The 20,742-nt window shown below is 37.5% G+C and overlaps 1 protein-coding gene and 1 long non-coding RNA gene across 4 annotated transcripts in view; both read left to right on the forward strand.

The window, feature by feature from the left end:
* Positions 1-20,742, forward strand: part of PPP3CA (protein phosphatase 3 catalytic subunit alpha) — a 324,510-nt gene that overhangs the window by 3,250 nt on the left and 300,518 nt on the right. The window lies entirely within an intron of this gene.
* The window catches only part of LOC106984707 (uncharacterized), a 39,620-nt gene continuing 18,882 nt past the window's right edge, over positions 5-20,742 (forward strand). The window contains exons 1-2 of the long non-coding RNA XR_003420851.2: positions 5-2,562; positions 4,564-20,704. This is a non-coding gene — a long non-coding RNA (uncharacterized LOC106984707). The remainder of the gene's footprint in view (positions 2,563-4,563; positions 20,705-20,742) is intronic.

A 20,742-nucleotide genomic window follows, 5' to 3' on the forward strand; every position in this document is an offset into this window, starting at 1 on the left:
AGGTTGAGTTTAAGTCTCAACTAACTATGCGATGTTTCAGGTTTGTAGCATCTTCTAGAGTGTGTTCAGAGCCCTGATCAGTTTTCCAGATCTTAAAAATGAAAGGGAATGGCAGCACTGGAGATGAAAAGCATTTATTTAGATTACCTCAAAAAAATTTACCTCTCATTTAGCAAAACTGGTGCTGTTTCAATTTGACTGTTCTTGGATAAAAACAATGGAAAACATAAAAAAAAAACAAAAACCTCATAGAAAAGATCTTGGGAATGCCATTTGTTGGAAATCGGAATAATTTGACCCATTTACTGTTTTACATTTTTGTAGGAAAACAAAATATATGCGTAACTGTATGGCAAAAGATGGAGGGCAGTAAATAGAAGAATAACTACTCTCCCTTCTTTCCCCCAACACACCACATAGTCTGGTTTTTCTCTGTAGTGGTGCTCCTCAGGCCTGGTTCCAAACTCTGGCTTCTTTTTATTTCTCCTTGCCTGTCCCTGCCTTTAACTCTGTGTCTAGCCCTAACACTCCCTCCTGGCTTTGGAACTTAGCTATTTGAAAGTCATACACTTGGAGGAAATGAAATTGTATGTAATGAGTACCTTGCTTTGTTACTTCTTTTTCCCTTCCCTTTGTTCCCATCTCCAAGTATTTTCTAATGAGGTATTTCTTACCTTAACCCGAACTGATTTTAATAGTAGAAATTCCAGATAGCATGGCAGGTTGATGGGGAGTAAATGCCTGGGAAGAGTTTTGGGGATTTTCTCAAAAACTGTAGGTAGGAATTTGCGCTTTGTGTCTGTCAGGTTGCTTTTGGCTGTGGGGAATGCAAAACAAAACAAAACAAGCTGTTTTTCTTTGTATTGTCAGCTTATATACTGTTTGTGAAGACAAAATACACACAGGGAAATTCTGGAAGGATATCTAAGATCATATAAGCAAGAAGCTGGTAGCTAAGCAAAATATTAAGTAAACAAAGATTCAAGCCATCCACCAGTGTTTCTAGCTGAATGAGATGGTAATATTGCTTTAAAAGAACATCAAGCTATGCTACATCAGTAATAATGATCATGTTTGGATTTTGAAGCAAAGTATTAAATAATGCCATTTCTCTGTGGTGTGTCAAGAGGAGCTCATTGTGAATTTATTTTACTTAGATTGGTTACCATCTATTCTATAGTATAGTATATTCTCTCTATCTGGTTTTCCATTTGAGTGCAGTAAGACCTCATTAATTCAGTGTCGTTAACTGAAACTATGATTAAGCATTGGTGTTTGGTGGCTGAAGTCTCCATCAGCAATGGATGTGAAGAAAGGGCCTGCTAATCTAATTAATAATATAAACAACACGGTTTGGGCATGGTTAATATACTTAACAGAACAGATTCTTTTCGGGATGTAGTGAGTAGCATGTAAATTAATGCTATTAATTAAAAATTAGATCTGTTCGTTAGTGTTTTCTTTCAGGATTTCTACTATAAAGTAAATGTAACAAAACATTATTTTCAAAACATTTTGTAAACTAACACAAAAGCCTTAGGCAACAATTGAGACTGTGATTCGGGGAACTTCCAGTGATTCTAAAATGCCATCGAATAGGAAATTAACATTTAGAAAAGAATATGTTTTTGGAAACTGGGGGAAAGAACCTGTACTTTAAATGAGCAAGCTATTTTAAGACATCCAGTTAAAATGTGAAAAAAGTAACAGCTTAGAATCTAGTTAGTTTTACATTTGTTTATGTTAGTTTAAAAACATGCCTTTTTATGTCTACTTCATTTTTTAAATCTGTTCATTTCCATAAATATGACCTGTTTTATTTATAATTTTAAAAATATGAAATATGACTTTGATATAATGTACGTTTATAATTTTTATAATTGGTCTCTCATGCTTTTCCTTATCTTTTCTGTGTCAGCCATGTGTAAAGTTGGAACTAATTACGAAACCAAATAGAGTCCATTTAGAGTGACCTCATTGGAAAACAGCATTTTTCTAGACATACTCTCCTTTTAGCAAATCCAGTTAATTTACTGTTTTGAAAGTTTTGTGAAAATATTGGACACTCCTGAACTATAGGGAATGATGATGATTCACGATCTGGAACTTTGGTAAATACTAAAAAATCATTTTGTCATTTTTTTTTTTAGCAACTTTGTGGTGTAGCATTCTCTTGATATTCAAGAGCGATACAGTGAGATTTTGAATTCCAACTTTCTCCAATTCCACTGTAATATATTGTAAGTCACAGGTTTTTTCCTCATTTGTAAAATTGTACTCACCCCTCACTTCTGGGAACCAGAGGATCCTCAAATGGAATTTGAGGTCACACTGGGTCCACTTGCCTGGGAATGGCAATTCAGTCACTGCTGACACAGAATTACAAATGACAATGTGTTAATGTATTTTCAGGGTCACTCAAGAATAGTCAGAACAATTAATATTGAAGTCTGTGAATGCCTTGGGTCTACAACAGTAGCTTATGGTGGCATTTATTTTATAGTTGAAGAAATGGAGACAGAATAGATAGAATGGTCGGTCACAGGTGGGACTAGAATGCAGGTAAGTGTAAGCAAATTCTTTCCTTTAGCAAAGATGTTCTTTTGTCTTGAAAACCTGTTTGACAGTGTCACTTCTTTTGGTATATTTAAGATGTCACATAGTATTTCAAACTTTGCTTTACTGAATTACTAGCTGTATAAAATAGTTTTAATAGGAGAGGGAGCTTTTATATCTCTGTATTTAGCAGAAATAAACATTCTGACGATAGATATTACAATCTGGTTTGATCTTGGCATGAGGTTTACTAAAGGAAAATTGTTAAACGTTATTTTCTATTCAGGTAAATATATACACAGAAATAGAAATAGCATATTCTCCTACTAAAACATTTATTGACATTTATTTTGAAGGTTGTTATCATAAGCCTCTTTGTCTGAACTACAGATAATGGCCGATACAGTTGGTCTGGTTTGAGGATTTTATGAATTTCTAGGGAAAGCTCAAGCAAAACCAACAACCAGTACTTCGTAGGTGTTTCACTCCTTTTTAAAAAATAGTCATCAGGTGGGAATGTCGGCACTGACACACGGTTTCAGTTTGTAAACTAAGTCTTTAGTAATCTTGACATTTTCAGCATTATTAACTCATTTTACCGTATTTTCATCTTCTGTATTCATACAGGCTGTATCATGATAAGCCATCAATTATATTTCATATAAGAAGTCAAATAAAACACTTCATATTCCTCTATGGTTAGGTGTTCTGAATAATGGCTTAAATCAGATGGACTGGCAAACTGAGGACCTGGGCCTATGGCTGGGATCTCAAATCCATTTCACAAATGTACATGCAGCAACTGAAACCCTGATATTAAAAACAAAAACAAACCCTGACTGAGAAAGCAGTAAGGAATCATTAAAATATTACAGTTTTAGAATTCAATCTATTCTTTGTGAGACATCACAGAAATAGAATGTTGTGTTCATCTTTTTATTTCCTTAATCCATGTCTTTGCCTCATACCAAGTATATTCCTACTCTATTTTAAAAGGATGGTCTGTCTGACTTTCTATGAACTTCTCTCTCTTGCAACTGGAAATTCTGCAGATGTCTGCAGAAAGCAAAACACATAAGTAGAGACCAGAGATTTATGTTCCCAGCTGCCTCCAGATGATGACAGACCACCTTACAGGGTTTGTCAGTGTCAGGTACTTCCTACAGTTAGGCAGAAGAACAATGGTTGATGTTCAGAAAGAGAGTTTTATTCATACAGAGCTAAATTTTAAAAGATCCCATTAGCTCTAAGTTTCTGAGATGTAGAGTCTCTTGTACTGTCCATACGGTAACTGTATGGACCCGCTTTATTTTTTTATTTTTTGGGGGGAGGAGCTGTTACTTCTGATTTAAAATGTTCAGTTGTCTCTGTGTAGTAGTAGAATGTTTTGGAGATTCTGGTAGGTCGGTGTCTAAACTGTGTCTCCCAGATTGCTGCATATTCGTGGAAGGTACACAAATTTTTTTTGTTAATATGTATATTCAGAGTTTTAGTTTGAAAACCATGGTCATCGAATCAGTGGTGCCTAGCTCAATGCCTTGCTTCTTATGCCCTGAATCAGTTCTTGTCCAATGACTTTGAACATTGCACAATTCTCACTGCACCTCCTGAAGCAATGAATGGAAACAAATTATGTATTTATTTTGAGTACAATTGTATTAAGTTCTGTCTTTTTTATAAATGGTTCTATATGATAACTGTATGGTTTTGGAATACTTCCTCTCCAGCCGCATCAGACAATAGAGTATGAGAGGGAGGCATTAATAAGGTGATATAATTAGATTCAGGGAAGTTTTGTTGTTTGGTCATTTGGACTGGCTTCATGCCAGCTGAGTTGAAAAGGCTAACTCCTTTTCAACTCAGCATATTAGCTTGAACTTGAAAGCTTTTTTCGATTTTTGTTGTATTTCCCCTTAGACTGATCAGTTTTTGACAGGTGAGAAAAGATATGTTAATCACTCAGTGTTTGACATATTGGGTGATTTATATTTTTTAATTATTGTTTAGATTTGGACTTGAAGAGAGAATGATCGGGAAAATTCCATGAAACAAAACAAAACAAAACAAAACAAAACAAACCGAGACCAGAAAAACCCCTCTTCCTTTGTTTACATCTCAATTTATCATTTTCTGTAATGCTTTTGTAATTCAGAAATGCAGCCTTCTTCAACATAACCTCCTGCCCTCCTCCTGCCCTCCGCTGGCCCCCAAATGTCATTGGATTCTATCCAATGGGAAGATATATGGGCTATGAGAAGTTAAAAAAAATGTGGCACCAGCTCTGCTGACTCCTTATATTCTTCTAAGTGGGCTTCAAGCCATCGTTGACATTTGTTTTTAAACATCCTGTAAGCCATGCCGTTTTATCAAATTAAATTAAAAGCACAATATATTCTCTTACAATGACAGAACCTGAGTCAGGACTTCCAAGTTTGTGTTATTATTATTATTTTGCTTTTTACAAAGGAATTAAATGTTTTTAAATTAAACCTGGCATTGTTGGTCTGCTGTGCATACTTAATGCTAATAAAGTACATGCATACCTTCTGTGTGTGGGTTTGATTATTGTCACGGGAACAGTTCTCATCTTTTAATTCTCATCCTTTGAGCTTTGATTCAGAGGACACCTCCTCTGGGACCGCATCTCCTGAAACCTTCAACTGGAGTAAGGGGACTCAGCCTCTTCATTTTCTCGGAGGACACTTTGATTAGAGCATGCTCTGTGAAGACTTATTTACCTTTCTGCCTCCTCTCCAGGAGAGAGGGGCCTGCCTCCACTTATCTTGGTATATTTAACCCCAGTGCAATGCCTACTGTAGAATATACCCTTGATACGTTGGTTGGTAAATGAACAAAATAACAGATAAAGGATAAGAGGGATTTAAATTTCCAAATTATAGAGTTCTTTTCTATTATGAAATTTTGTGGATCCTGTCATGGACAGCTCACAAACATCTGGTGAGTTTCTTGTTTCATAAGTGCCAATGCTGTAGAAGGGTTTTTTTCACATGTATTTCTGAAATGCTCTCTCGTTAATTGAGATTATATGTTTTTTGCCCAATAGACAGGCTACAGAAGCATAGCGGGCAGGAGTGGCTTACCCAGGGAGTGCTTGGTTGTCGGTGGCTCATTGTCAGTCAAAGGGCATATAGGTCTGTTTTCTCAGAGGTAGGTGATGTTTTCTTCCTTCAGGAAGACTGGTGATGATACCAAGTTGAGAGAGAGCCACTATGACAAGCCTCTGGGAGGCCCAGATTAGACTTCACAATTACATTGCTTTCTTAGATAAATACACAAATGCAAATGAATAAAAGTCAATATGTTCAGGAATCAGAGCAGAGATGTAGAACATACTGCAGGCCCAGATAAGACATGTCTGTGTAATACTAATAAAAAATCTTCAGGCCCATTCTGTGAGTACAGGCTGCTGGTGAGTCAGCTCTGCCGATGGCACGTCTACATGGTGGATGTTTTTCTGAAAACTCAGCCCTGGGATCCACATCAGCTGGGAGAGGGTATGTTGTGAGGCACCTGCTGTCAGCCCAGTCCTTACAGAGCACCACTGATCTGACCTAGTCCGCACTTGGTCAGGTGGCTCCCCACTGAAGCAGGCTTTCCAAGCCCCCGTTTATGGGCTAGGATTTAATCTGTCTCCCTAGTGCAAAAATACTTTCCTTTCAAGGAGTTGAAGACCAGGAAAACTATAATTCCCCCTAAAATCACATCACTGTCACTGCCAATTTGCAGTCGGCAGTCAGGAGGAATCTCTCTGTTGACTACACCTCTGGCCAGAATTCTACTTGACTACTCTGTCTCATTTCCACATGCACTTTCAGAAATGCATGCAGAAAATTTGGAGGTTCTTAAAAAAAAGAGGTTCCTTCCCCTCCTCCAAGTGGTTAAAGGACTTAAAATTGTGAAAGGAACTAAGATTATTGAGTTTGGATAAGAAAAGTTTGAGTGGTAATTTATAGATTTCAGGTATTAATAAGTCTCTTTCTACAGTGGGTCACACTCCTACGTTAATCTGTCACCACTATCAATTGAATAAGAAAAAACACTATCTGGAAGCATCAGGGATTTTGGTGACTTTTTTTTTTTTTTTAAATCCAGTCATACACGTTTAACACTGGCATGGGTTATGGGTGATCTTCGGAATGGAGAGAATTGATGATTCTCGTTTATTCAGGTTGTAAATGTGATCTAAATCTAGAATTACAAAATTTTGAAGCTGGAAGAAACCTTGGGAATCTAACTCCTCAGCTGGCCTGGAGCCAATCCTCTGATTCTGTACTGGTGAAAGGGACTGAGAGATGAGTAGGAAAGCTTTTACCTCTTAACACTTGCCAAAGTGTCTGAGCCAAAGCAAAACAAACAAATCAAACTCTTGGAATTGGAAGGTGTGGCAGTGATCTAGCTCAGTCCATCCCCAATTTGGAATGTTCTGTCCAGCCTTTGTGATGGATGCTAATCGCACTGTTTCATGAAAGCATGAAGGAGCCCCCTAGTGACAGACCTGCTCTCACCTGGCCATTTCTACTTGTCAGAGTGTTTTCCTTAGATTTGACATCAGTTAATGCTCTGGAGTACACAATCATTGTTCCTAGCATTGCCCTGTAGAGTTCCCTAAGATGAGCCTTATCTGTCTTTCACAAGAGAGCTTATTTGATATTAAAAGCAACTTTCATGTTGTTAAGTCTTCTGGCTATTCCCCACATGACATTGTTTCTGGGTCCTTCTCCAGCCCAGTAGCCTTCCTTTAAACCATGGTGATTGTCAAGTTCTTTGGAAAATGGAGAAGTGAGTAAAGGTACATGTTGGCTTACCTCTTTCTATCGAACTTCCAGCACCTTCAGCTTGGTTGCCTAGGTACTCCTGCTTTTCTCTTCTGTGTTCTCATGCTGACCCTTAAACTTTCAGGTCCTTCACTGATCCAGTCTTGTATCCCTTGATGTCCCTTGGCTGGAGGGGGGACTGCTACTGCCATGATGCTCTTACTCCTCATGGCTTCCTATTGAAATTCCCTTCTACTGTCATCTCCCGGTCCTGCAGCTTGAAGGTGTCAAATACCTAACCTGCTCTATATGCAGAGCTTTCCAGAAAATCTGAATAGCAGATGCATTTTAGCAGTGACTTTCTGGAGGTGTTGCCTTCCTTTTACTTGCTTTTATATGTAATACAGACCAGTAATAAAGACAGCATGATAGCATGGTGATATTAGCGTGGTATTTGAGGACAGGCCAAGTCCCTTGTTTACTTTTCAAATCGCACCATGAAGGCAGCTCAGCACCCTGCTTGCCCAGAGCCAAACTTGCCTTCTCTGCTTGCTCACTCTTCTGGGCACCTAGTCTTTGAAGGTTGTTGATAATATACAGCTCCTAAGGCCATTGAATTTGGCTAACCTAGTGAGTTCGATTGTAATTTGATACCTAGTTCAAGTTTCACGGAGGCCTAAAAGAGGCCAGTGCCTTCCAACTATGGTGTCACAACACATTTCTGTGTTACACTCAGCTGTGAGGTATTAACAGCTACTGACAACAACGTACAGAAGTTTGCAAATGACTTATTTTAAAATATCTATATATAAGCCAGGGTGGATTCCTGTTCAACCCTAAAATACTACGTTCGCTTGTATTCTGATGTTTTTCCTCATGCAGGAGAAGGGATGGAACTGTAGCTATCGTGGTGGGCATCTTGCATAACGTACAGGCTTTTTGATCTTCTGATACACCGTTAATCACAGTGGAAATTGTACATTCTCATAGCCTATGGCAGTGTTTGCTCTATTCCAGTGGACATTTTTGAGGACAGTTTATTGCAATCTGGATCCATGCATGCTAGTGTATTGTGCGAGTGAATGTCATGTGCATCTTGACAGAAAGGCTGACTTCTGCACCTAGAGAGTGTACCTTCATTAGCCAGATCTGCAGATTGGATAGATCTTGAAATATCCTGGGGTGATTTCAAAGTGCTTTATGCAGCCTGCTCTTTTCAAACATCTCCCACGGGCCATGGCCAAAATTCCATGAATTGTTATTTAGGATGAGCTTGGCCTTGGCCTTTGGGTAGTATTGAATTCAAGAAAAGTCTTGTGCTTTCAGAGACTTTTTGAGAGTAAACTTCCATGTCTCCTTTTGAAGAAGAATGCCATGCCTCTTGCACCACTCAGTTTTCTCTCTGCTCCCTTCAAGTGTGATATAATTGTAATACCCTAGTTGGTAAATAGATTAAATAATCCATTATTGAGTATAAAATGACTGTGGAAAAAAAATTTTGTTTCCTTCACTTATCAGACCATTTTCCTACACATCCATCCTTCCATCCTGTCCATGCATGCATCACTGCTTGCCTGGGTCTGTGCTGTGTTCTTGGGGCTTAAAGTAGGCAATCTCTGAAGGTTGCTATCTAGTGTGTGTGTGTGTGTGTGTGTGTGTGTGTGTGTGTGTGTGTGTGTGTGTGTAGTGGTGGTGGGGGCGGGGGAAGCAAATCACAGCATAAGTGGTAATTACTTTAATAGCAGAAGATACTACATGCTGTGGAGGACAGTAAAGGAGTGATTCACTGTTTTTCATAGTTTGTACTTTAATTTTTTGGCAAAAATAAAGGGAAGCAATATTTTTTTCCTGTGTCTTGTATATAAGCACAATGTTAGAGCATGGGCTCCTTTGTAAATATAGATGGAATAAAAGGAGTGTTGAGTATTTATATGTGGAATTCTGTAGCTGTTACAGTTCACCTGTGAGCAAGGTGTATGAGAAATAATCATGGGTTGTGGAAGGTGGAAGAGGCTTTCAAAGTCAAGCCAACTAGTTCAACTATCTTCCAAAAAAAAAAAAAAAAAAAAAAAAAAAAAGGAAAACCACCTTCCTATTAAATGGTTAATAAGCCCTGCCGCCCCACCCCTGTAGAATATTTACAGTGATGAAGAAGCATCAGAGTGTAGAAATAACATTGGTTTACACTTTGATAAAATCTGCTTTTAAATCCTGCTTTCTCTATGTACCAGCTGTGTCTGTGGGGAGGTCATGTAACAACCCTGAACCCATTTTGTTTACTGAAAAGTGCAACGGATAGTATTAATCTTTCAACTTTGCAAGACTATTGTAAACTATGAGAGGAATTGTATGTGAAATGCCTAGCTTACTACCTGCCCCCCAGAAGACCTCAGTACATGCTAAGCATTGTGGGGGTGGTGTGTTTTTTGTTCTGTTTTTTGTTTTTTCATTGTTGGACAGCTCCTTTGAAAGCAAAGTTTTTTGCTTCTGGAAGTAACCTGCATTGAAGTATCCTACCCATTGTCAAATCCACTGTAGTGTGAGGGCCTCTGCCATTCCTCTGAGACTGGCAGAGGTCACCAGTGACTGTCCAGTTGCTGGCTTCTGTTGTATTTGACATAATGGGCCACTTCTTTCTTCTTGAAACATTGTCTTCATTGGCTTTTGTGGGTTTCCTCTTTGACCTGTTTGCCAGCTCCTCTGGACTGAATCCTGAATGTTGATGTTCCTTTTCTTTTTACAAGTTCTTCCATGCAGTTTCATAGCTTTACACGCATAGGATTGGTGACAGGTGTGTGCTGCTTGTAGGCTGATGAGTAACACATCTATATTTGAAACCTAGTTTTTTCCTCTGGAGCTTTCTCTCAAACCCTATACAGAACAGTTGCTGTAGATGGGTATGGTGAAAATCCAGTGGGGTATTTCTTCTCCTGTGTTCCTTAGCCTGGCTGATGTTACCATCATCCATCCAATTAAACAAAGCTGTTATTCAGTTCAAGTTTTCTAAATGTTTCACGTAGTGCTACAATAGCTTCCCAACATGAGTCTTTTTGCTTTCAAACTTGTCCCTTCTCATAAATTAGTTTTCCCACTAGAGGGATCCTTTAAAAATGAACATCTGATTATGCTAATCCCATATGTGGTTGTTGATCTTCTTCTTACTGATTTGTAGGAACTCTTTATATATTGTAGAATTTGACCCCTATTGCATGAATTTTGAAAATACTTTTAATATAGCATGTGTCACATTGTACTGAACTTAAGTCTTTCCAGTTTATGACAATATAAGTTCTTGAAAGCAGAGAGAACATCTTTTTATTCATAAGTGTATTCTCAATGCTTCTCTGTGTTTGGTCTATACAAAGTTGATTAAACTAAACTGAACTACTTAAAAAAATCTCGATACTTTCCATGGCTTTGTATTTGCTTTACCTCTGTATGTAACATTCTTGCTCTCTATTGTGTCCCTCTTCTGCATAAAGCTTCTCTGATCTTCTCAGGCATAGCTGTCTGTGATACTTCTTGTACTTTGTACACACAGTATGTCACAAACATTTGCAACAAAATTTTCTCTTTGTGAAATTAACCAGGACAAGGCCTTGTCCACTCATCTCCCCAGTGCTTAGCATGATGCCTAGCATGTAATTAGTCATATTCTCCCTCCCCCACCAGCAAACAAATTGACCAGAAATGATATACCTGTTCATCACAAAAGCATAATGACATCAGTACTTCCTTTTTTCCCCTTCCAATATCATACTTTTTTTTTTTTTTAATTGATGTAGTTCAAGTTGGATTATTTTTCCTAGTACTCTTGACTTATGGAACACCTGACCCAGGTGTTCATGTAAATATATTAAGCCAAGTCTCCTCCACTCTGGATTTGGTAATTATTTTATACAATTCTACAAAGCACTACATTTAAAGGAATACCTCAAGTTTGATTTAATCTTGCTTACCTTGTCCTCTGGTTCTAGCGTTTTTAGATCTTTTAATTAAACATTTGGATTCTTTTGATTCTTCTTTTTAGTTATTTGCCCCAAATTATGTCCTAAGTAGATTTTCCTAGGCCTTTTACCTAAGGCTGGCAACCAAATGAATTTTTGGAACCGGCCAATTTAGATGAGTGAGTACACAAATCTTTATTTTAGGTTCTACATATGTAACATGGGAAAAAATCCCACCTATGTTAAGAAGCTTGTGGCTTCTGTACAAAAAAAAGGAAGTGCTTGTATAATTGGTTGTCCTTGATCTTTTCCTTACTTAATTAGTGTATTTTTCTATGACTGTACTTTGGAATGATAATTTTTAAAAAAAAATTTCAAGTGCTTCTGCCTTCCCTGAGATTTATTTTAGTCTTTCGTCATTTTAGGCAGTAGAAGAATGAATTTTCCAGGGATAATGATTAAAGAGTTGGTGTATTTATTGCTAGTATATGTTTTGTAATGCATTTCACACAATTATATTTGAAGGGAATACTTCAACTTGTCAGCTACTTTGCTTCTTCTTCATAGGATCTTAACATAAATAATACAGTGCCTTTACTTATTTTTGAGATTTCTGTTCTAAAAATGTTAATAATATTAATGCATATGCTTTGCATGTGCATTACATAATTTTATCCTTCCAATAACTCTGAAGCTAGGGGAGAGGCAGTGCCTTTTGAAGGTCACACAGCAAATAAATGTTGGAGCAGGTACAGCAAAACCTTGGTTTGCAACATAATTAGTTCTGGAAACATGCTTGTAATGCAAAGCACTTGTATATCAAAGTGAGTTTCCCCATAAGAAATAATGGAAACTCAGATCATTCGTTTCATGATCCCAAAATATTCATATAAAAATGATTACAGTACTGTAACATAATATAAAATAATAAAATACAAAATATAAAGAAAAGTAAACAAATTAACTTGCACTTACCTTTGAAAACCTTCCTGGCTAGTGTGAGGGAGACAAGAGAAAGGAGGTTACTGTGTAGGACGACTTTCACTATCACTAATGGAATCACTGATGTCTGTTAGCTCAGTGGAATCTTTTTCTGCATGGGGGCTATTGTATACACTCTCACGGATGTTGACTGTAGTATGCTATTAATAAAGTCTTGTCATATACTGTATTTAACATAACTGACAATTAGCAGAGGAAGGGACTATATCTGCAGGCAGCCTGACCTAGAATGAAGCAAAGCATTCCTGAGCCTACTCTTGTATGGAAAAGCAAAGGACTGTCCATAGGTGCTTTGAAGTGACAAGAAATACACTAATGTCAGTTGTGGGCACCTTCCAACATTCTGAAAGATCACTGATTTCTGCCAAACATCGTGGCTTGAGACCAAGCGTCCGAGCATGGGAGACCATCACCCCCAATCCTTCAGTGAGGTGGGAAGGGAGAGAAGAACTGTTGGCTCAGTTGTGATCTGTGATCGTGTGACATTTGCCGTCACATACTGCTTGTATTGCAAGATGTTGCTCATTTATCAAGTTAAAATTTATTAGAAATGTCATGTGGAATATTCGTAGAACAAGTTACTTGCAATCAAAGGTTTTACTGTATTTAGATTCCAACAGTCTCATCTCGAGATCCTGGGCTTTTCCTACCATAACACTAAGTTGAAGGACACATTAGACCAAATTCATTAGGTAGTATCTATGAATTGATAGAAAATAGGCATTTGTTTTTGTATAAAATATTATCACTCCTGGAGGTCATTTTAGTAGATTGTCATTGGCTTTTGTATAGCACACAAGTGCTAGAGAAAAATGTGTCATTTCTGTGGGGCAAGCACTTCTGTTTCCTTTTTAGAAATACATAGCCAGGGCACACAAAACAATGGGGCTAGAGTGTAAACTAGGCCTTACTTGGCCTTACTGACTTAATCATGGTGTTACAGGACAAACTAATCTAAAACATAAAAGGAAATGCTGTGAGTTACATAAAGAAGATATTTTTATTGGACCTTGAGTTTTTCTTTTAAGTTAAATCTATGCCAAAAAAAAAAAAATCTAGTGCTAGCTGTTGTATATTCTGCTGGACTTTGTTTTAGAGACTTTGCTTCTTTATATTCATTTTCATATTTTTGTCACTAAAGCAAATAAAGGAAGCCACACATAGCTAAAGTGAAAGCCACTTCAAGGAGACGTCACATGAAACATTTTGAGGAGGGAGTTATGTGGTTTCATTGTGACATTTTAGATGCAAATGCAAATTGTTTTGAGATCAGAATTTTTCATTTACCACTTAGAACTCTGCTGTTCTATGACGAATGTTTGGCAGTAGCCTAGTTAACGCTTTTTGAACTGATGTTGTGATTATTTAAAAGAATGCGTGATGATTCAGTTTCTGAATTTTGATGCTTCTCTGAGGCAGGTGATTAAATACATTTATTTCTTTGTTCACATGATTGCTAAGCACATTTCTGATCCAACAGAACCTGGTTGGACTGATGTTGAGAAGTCGTTCAGCTGAAGTAGTTACAGGTCACAGGCTCAGAAGATTTGGCCCTTTGCCTTGATTCCCTGAGTCTGTAAATTCAGGGAGCTTTAATTTCATCCTGAGACGTCTTGCTTTCCCTTGCTTCATGACCAACACCTCTATATGTGGGAAAATTTCTTCCCTGCCGGAATCAGCTTGGGTTCATATTTTCTTTTCCTCTCCTTATCCCCGTGTGGTATTTTTGTGAACCTTGGACTTCAAATATGACCTTTATTTGGTGGCTGTTTACAGGTGTACATTAACACATAGAAGAAAAATTTTGAAATACCTACAATTCTTAAATAGGAGTACAACTAGGGTGTTTCATTGACAGTTCTTGTTTTGTTTATATATATTGAAATGTAAGGTATTTTATGGCCTTGGAAAAACAAAATATACATTACAACTTTTCGGCTGTGTGTGTTTATCTTAATCCTTGGCCTAAAACTTGCCTGAAATAAGCTTTACCTTTTAAGGAAATTGACACTGAGATATGATTATGCCTGGTGAATTATAGTACACATAGATATTTTGAATGTTACTGTTAAAGGAAAAAAATGTCAGGTACGTCTGTATTTAAAAAAGAGTATCTAAGTAAAATAACCAATGACTAAGCATTCCATTTGTGGCTTATATGAACAATGTGAGCAAATATGAAAGAAACCTGTAAGAAATATGTTTTTTTTTTTAAATATCGCTTTCATTTGTATCCTAGGAGTGAAATTATGAAGTAGAAGATTAACATAGGAAGTGCCTCTTTTCAGAATTCCCCTATGGTATAAATACAACTTCTGAACTCACTTCACTATTTTTGCCCTTTCTAGAACTAATGAAGGAGGCTGACATATTTGTAGTGTATTCCAAATTTCAGAGATTTTTCTGATGGAGGAGAGGCGTGTCCCTCGGAATCACAATATTTGATGACAACTTAATTGTAATGGACACAAGCGAGACTCCATATTGCCTTGCTTCTACATATTCTTAAAAAATGGAAATTTGCATAAATTGTCTTCAGTGCACACTATTTTTAATGATTTTTCCCTTTCACTCTTAGGCTAAACTATGTATTATGACATTGTGCACTTCTGTGCAAAGTTTCCAGCTTTATGAGTTTTTGTGAATGATTGCTTTCTGCAGCGATGAAATTGTTTCCAATAATGGATATTTTTAAATGATTCTGTAATCATATTATAATTATGTCACAGGTAATAAAGGTACCGTCTGTTCTTATTTGAACTTCTGTCCTATGAAGAGATAGCACCAGAAGTGATATTTTGCTTTTGATTTGGCATGTATTCAAGACACTACTTTCCTCCTGTACTGTTATCCCCAGCCACTGTTCAGAGAATTTCGTAAGTGAAGGGAGTGAAGGGGAGGAAAAGCCACGTTACATGTAGGCAGGGCAATAGTGAAGCAGTTAGAAATGGTGTCTGTCTATAGGTCATCCTTGGTTGACTTGTATTGCAATGCAGGGAGCCTTTTTATGCATTTATCTCCGGACATGGCATTCTGGAGAGCTCAGCACATGCTACTTGTTGCTGTTTCTGATGGAATCTAGAAAGAGGTCATAGAAAGGACTGGGATGGCAGGGTGATGGCAGACCCTCTTCGGTCTTCACAGACCCACCTGTTTCTGCTTTAGAAACATTTTACCGTTCTTTTTGCGTCTCTTTAAATTGATCCATTGGGTTAAAATTACATTTATCTTTAAACTTGACCTGAATGGTGTCAGCTATTTTTTTTTTAATTTAATGTTTATGCATTTCTGAGAGAGAGAGAGAGAGAGAGAGAGAGAGAGAGAGAGAGAGAGAGAGAGAGAGAGAGAGAGCGCACAAGCTGGGGAGGGGCAGAGAGAGAGGGGGAGACACAGAATCCAAAGCAGGCTCCAGGCTCTGAGCTGTCAGCACAGAACCTGATGGTGGGGGGGCTCGAACTCGTGAACCCTGAGATCATGACCGGAGCCGACTTTGGGCACTTAACTGACTGAGCCACCCAGTAGCCCCTAGTTGTTGTTGTTGTTTTTCCTTTTTAAAAAGATGCTGTTTCCTTTCATCCTTGTAGTCATCCTTGTGAGGTAGTTAAGTAGTTAATATGGCAGCCCGTTCCACTGAAGAGGAGACTGTGCGTCAGAGAACTTATTTCTTGATCCTCACAGAGCTAATCAGTAGTGAAGCTGAGATCCAAAACCAGAACATTTAAAAATTATTTTGAAGAATTTTCAAGCATACATAAAAGTTGAGAGAAGGGAGCAAAAAACCTCCATGTACCTATCCCCTAGTTCAAGCATTGAGGTACCAAATTTCACAACATTTGGCTTATCTATACCTTTTTGCTTTTTCTTTCCTGAAGTATTTTAAAGCTGATCCCAGATAATTGCGTTCTCGCTAGTGCACATTTCAACTCTAGAGCAAACGTTTCATTTCTGTACCAAATGCTCTAGGTATAGGAGAGAATGACATAATACAAAGACTGTGTAGAGGCCCTACTTTTATCCAGAAGACAAGTTATATATCTGTGTTCAGTGTTTTTGATATGGGTGGTCATCATTTACTACTCATTTATTAATAAGCTAGGGATGAAACAGGTGATACTTATTGAGTCCTGATTCTGGGCTAGGAGCAGCCCTTCATGTCTCATGCATATTAGCTCATTTAGTTCACGGGAGCCCCGTGTTACATAATCATTTCCTGTGGGTTCAAGTTGCTTTTTAAAATTAATTATCTTGGGGTGCCTGGGTGGCTCGGTCAGTTAAGCGTCTGACTTCGGCTCAGGTCATGATCTCACGGCCCGTGAGCTCGAGCCCCGCGTCGGGCTCTGTGCTGACGGCTCGGAGCCTGGAGCCTGTTTCAGATTCTGTGTCTCCCTCTCTCTCTGCCCCTCCCCTGTTCATGCTCTGTCTCTCTCTGTCTCAAAAATAAATAAACATTAAAAAAAATAAAAAAAAATAGAATTAATTATCTTTGTACATAGAAGTAAAATATACTACATTGCCTTAAATTGTAACATCTTCTCTACTCCTTCTTACCTTTAATACTAATTATAACAATGTATTAATGGAGAGCTAGCTGATGCTCAAAAGTGTGGTCCATAGACCAGTAGCATCTGCATTGCCTGGGAGCGTCTCAGGCCAAACCCCAGAACTTTTGAATTAGAATCTGCATTTTGAATAAGATCCTTAGCTGATGTATATGTATATTAAGCTTGACAAGCCCTAGGTGGCACTTAAATAGTGCCTCCCAAGTGTGACTGCACATGTCAGTCACCTGGAAAACTTTTAAAGCTATCAGTGCTCAGTCCTATCCCTGACCAATTGAATGAGATTCTCTAGGTGAGGGCCTGGTGTCACTGTTTAAAAAAGTCTCCCAGGTGACTCTTAAGTTGTTAGGCCAGGCTTTAAAATGCCCTGGTTTAATAGAACTAGAGTATCTTTCCATTGTGTTTCAGCTACTTTGAACAAAAAATTTCATCTTGCAAATCATGTATTGAAAATGATACCCTCGATATAGATGAGAATTGAAGATAAAAGAAATTCTGGGCTTATACTTAATAACTTAATGTTCTTAATAACAGTATTACTATTAGAAATATTGCATACCTAAAGAGAAAAGGTGGCCTATAAATGAAAGCATAGACCCTTGTCCTAATGTTTTCAACATTTGAGAGATTCTTTAGGTTAAAACGAGATTTTTGTTCAGGAAAATTGGGTCTCTGATTAGATCAGGGACACAAGATGTTCAGACATATATTCTGACTCCATTTGTTCCTTATTATGTTGGGTAAATGGGTTAATCAGCCTACCTTTGATGGAAAGGGGGAACAGATAACACTTATCACACGGACACAATTAACCTTAGTTTGTTGAAATACCTTAAATTCCTTGAATACGAGGCACTGAAGAAAGTCAAATTTTCGTCTTTAAAGTAATTGCTTTCCCAAGCCCTGTAGTAGCACGTTTGCGTATTTTTAAAGCTACTCATTAGATTAGTAGCATTTTATGGTTTGGCTTCATCGGAGGAGTGGCTTTAGACGTGGAGGAAATGTGGCAGACAGATTAGGAGACCAGCACAGTAGGCCTGGAGACACTGGAATATTAGAACCATCAAATGTGGATACTTCAAGGGAGCGAAAGATTACATTTTAGCCCAGTGCCTTTATTTCACAGATGACTGAATTGTGGCAGAATTGTGAGTTTTTAGGGTCTTAGAGAGAAATGCATGTTCCATTTTTATTTATTTTTGATAGTTTTTCGTTAATCAAATACATCGTGTGCTTATATGTACACACGTATGACAAGTGTACCAAAAATAATGTAACAGCAACATTGAAATTGTTCTACAATAAAATGTTTTTGTATCTTTTTGTATCTCTTTCTTCAAAGTTGTGATATCAACTAAATATGTTCTTTATCTCATGCATTTGGAATAGACTACGGTATCTATTTCTTATGGGCAAGATTAGGCATGTTTTTGTTGGCCTGGGAAAAGTTGCTATGTGAAGAGAGTGACTGTTATATTATTTATTTAACATTTAACCTGAAAGTCAAAATGTGTTCAAAAGAGCTCATTTGACAAGGGTTCTGAGTCAGAAGTATTAAAGGACAAATGAAACAAGGATTTCTTATTCTTAATCAGGGTTGGGGGAAAGGGCCAACCTTCTGCAGGGGAAATGACTATAAATGGGCTTTGCAGTTAAGACATCCTCTGTTGCAACAGCTGCCTTTCTGGTTGGCCTGGTTTTCCCCTTTCTTCACAGAGTATTGCTGCTAAAAACACCTTTCTGTTGGCACTTGAACTCTGCCATTTGACTCTTCAATTTTCTCTTGTTTCCTGCATGAAATTACATTTTCTTGCTTTGACTTGTGAAGCTTTGTGCAGCCTTGGAAGCAAGCTGCTTGCCTTTGTTTTCATTTTGCTATTCCCATCTTGGGGGCTAGCTCACTAGTACTTGGTATCCTTGGAAGGGTTCCCTCATTTTCACGCCAGATGACAACAACAAATGATCCCAGCTCCTTGGTCCTTTTATAGCTAGCTTCTTTGCGAAGAAAATTTAGAGAAAGAAAATTAAAAATAAATTGTATTCAACACTGAAGATAGAATGACATTCACTCCCACTGATGGACTTTTTGGTCCCTGCTGATATTTTTAAGCCCGTAGGCTAAGGATTGTTTTTCCTTGCTTTAGTGATGTAATTAATAATGCTGCCAAAGTAACACCCAACACTCATTTACCTATGAAATACTCTTGTGTGTGTGTTTTTTTTTCCAAATAAATACATCTGGTTTCTGAACTATACTTTTTTTTTTAATGTAATTATTTTAAGTCAGTTGTACTAACAGATTCGTGTTTCTGCTTTTTTAATTCCAAGTGATAAATGCATAAAAAGGAAATGTGTGTGGACATGTCTATCTCCGTAACTGTGCTGTCCTGGGTTTGTTTATAGGCATTATCATTTGTAACATATGGGTGAGAAAACGGAATCACAGTTTTGGATCGCAAGGATCACTGGTGGACATAGAAGACCAATCATGTGTACTGTATAAGAGTCGTTTTGATAGCAAATAACATAAATCTCATTAAAATAGCTTGTCTTATAATTGGAAGTCCAAGGGATGGATTTGGCTTCCACACACATTGGGATTCTCCTCCTTACCCCTCTGTGATGCTTTCCTCTTCACTGGCTTTAAAAGGATGCAGGCGTTTTCTATGTTGGAGGAAAGATACCCACCAGGAAATCCAGACTTATATGGTCTTTCACTAGAGAATGCAGAATAAGCCTGATCCAGCATATATCAAAATCCATATGCTCCCTCAAAAAAGATTCTGATGAGATCCTATGCCTGTCCCCTTTGGATCAGTCTTTGTGTCCATGTCTGCCTATTTATGAAGTAATGGCAGTCCAATTATAAATTAGAATATTGCTTGTTGACCCCAAGATTAGAATGAAGGAATAGCTGTGACGTGTTATGTTTTGGTCAAGTTCTTGTAGCCTGAAACATTGTCTTTTTTCCACTAAATGTATATTTCTTTCCAAGGATCATGACCAGTCACGTAGAATCTGAGCCCTCTCCACTGCAGGAAACACAGTGAAAATCTTTTTCTAAATACGACATTGAAGATATTCTGTGGCAGTGCTGATCTGTTTTTGAAACATCTTCGTTTAGCACCTTTACTGTTTTAATATCAATAAACTTTGTAAGTGAAGAAGTTTTAATTGATTACCTTTCAGGGTAGCTTTTTTGGGAATATCTATATGATTCCATATAAGGGAATGCCTCCCTGATACTAATGTATAATCTCAAGTGTAAACTTTTTAAATCACATTTGGAATAGGTTACTTTTGGGTTTGTTTTTTTATGTACTACAAATACTGTATGTGTAAATTTTCAGTAGTTTCTGTAAGACAGAATACTATTTCCTGATCGTGTTCTTAGGTTTGATGGTTTTTGTGTAGTTTTGAAAAAAAAAAAGACTAGTTCACACAACTTGTAGCTGGTCTAGAAATTTGTTGAAATTAATGAATACTAAATGGATGCTTATGAGTGTGTGTTACTCTTACATGGGGCGCCCCTACTAATTAGCCTTTCCTTGGAGACATGCCAAATAGCTAAATATCAGTGGGCAGACTATCACCTTAGTCACTTTTTAAATAACATATCATTAGCTTTTAAAAATGATAATGTAATTTGTTCCTCATTCTTTTTAAGGAAAACCCATTATTGAAGGAGGGTAAGAAAACTTTCTCTTCTGGTCTTCCTTTTTAAGTCAGGCAACTTTTTTCAATCCAATATTGTTCTGAGACAGAATTCTTTGCTTACAAAAGCTTAGTAGTTCATAAGTTCTCTCAGTGTGTGTCTGCTTTCAAAATAATTTTTCTTTTTTCATTATGTTCTCATTTGCTACCGGTTATTTGTGTGTGTGTGTGTGTGTGTGTGTGTGTGTG

The sequence above is a fragment of the Acinonyx jubatus genome, chromosome B1 (assembly GCF_027475565.1).
Source record: "Acinonyx jubatus isolate Ajub_Pintada_27869175 chromosome B1, VMU_Ajub_asm_v1.0, whole genome shotgun sequence".
NCBI classification, from domain to species: domain Eukaryota; kingdom Metazoa; phylum Chordata; class Mammalia; order Carnivora; family Felidae; genus Acinonyx; species Acinonyx jubatus.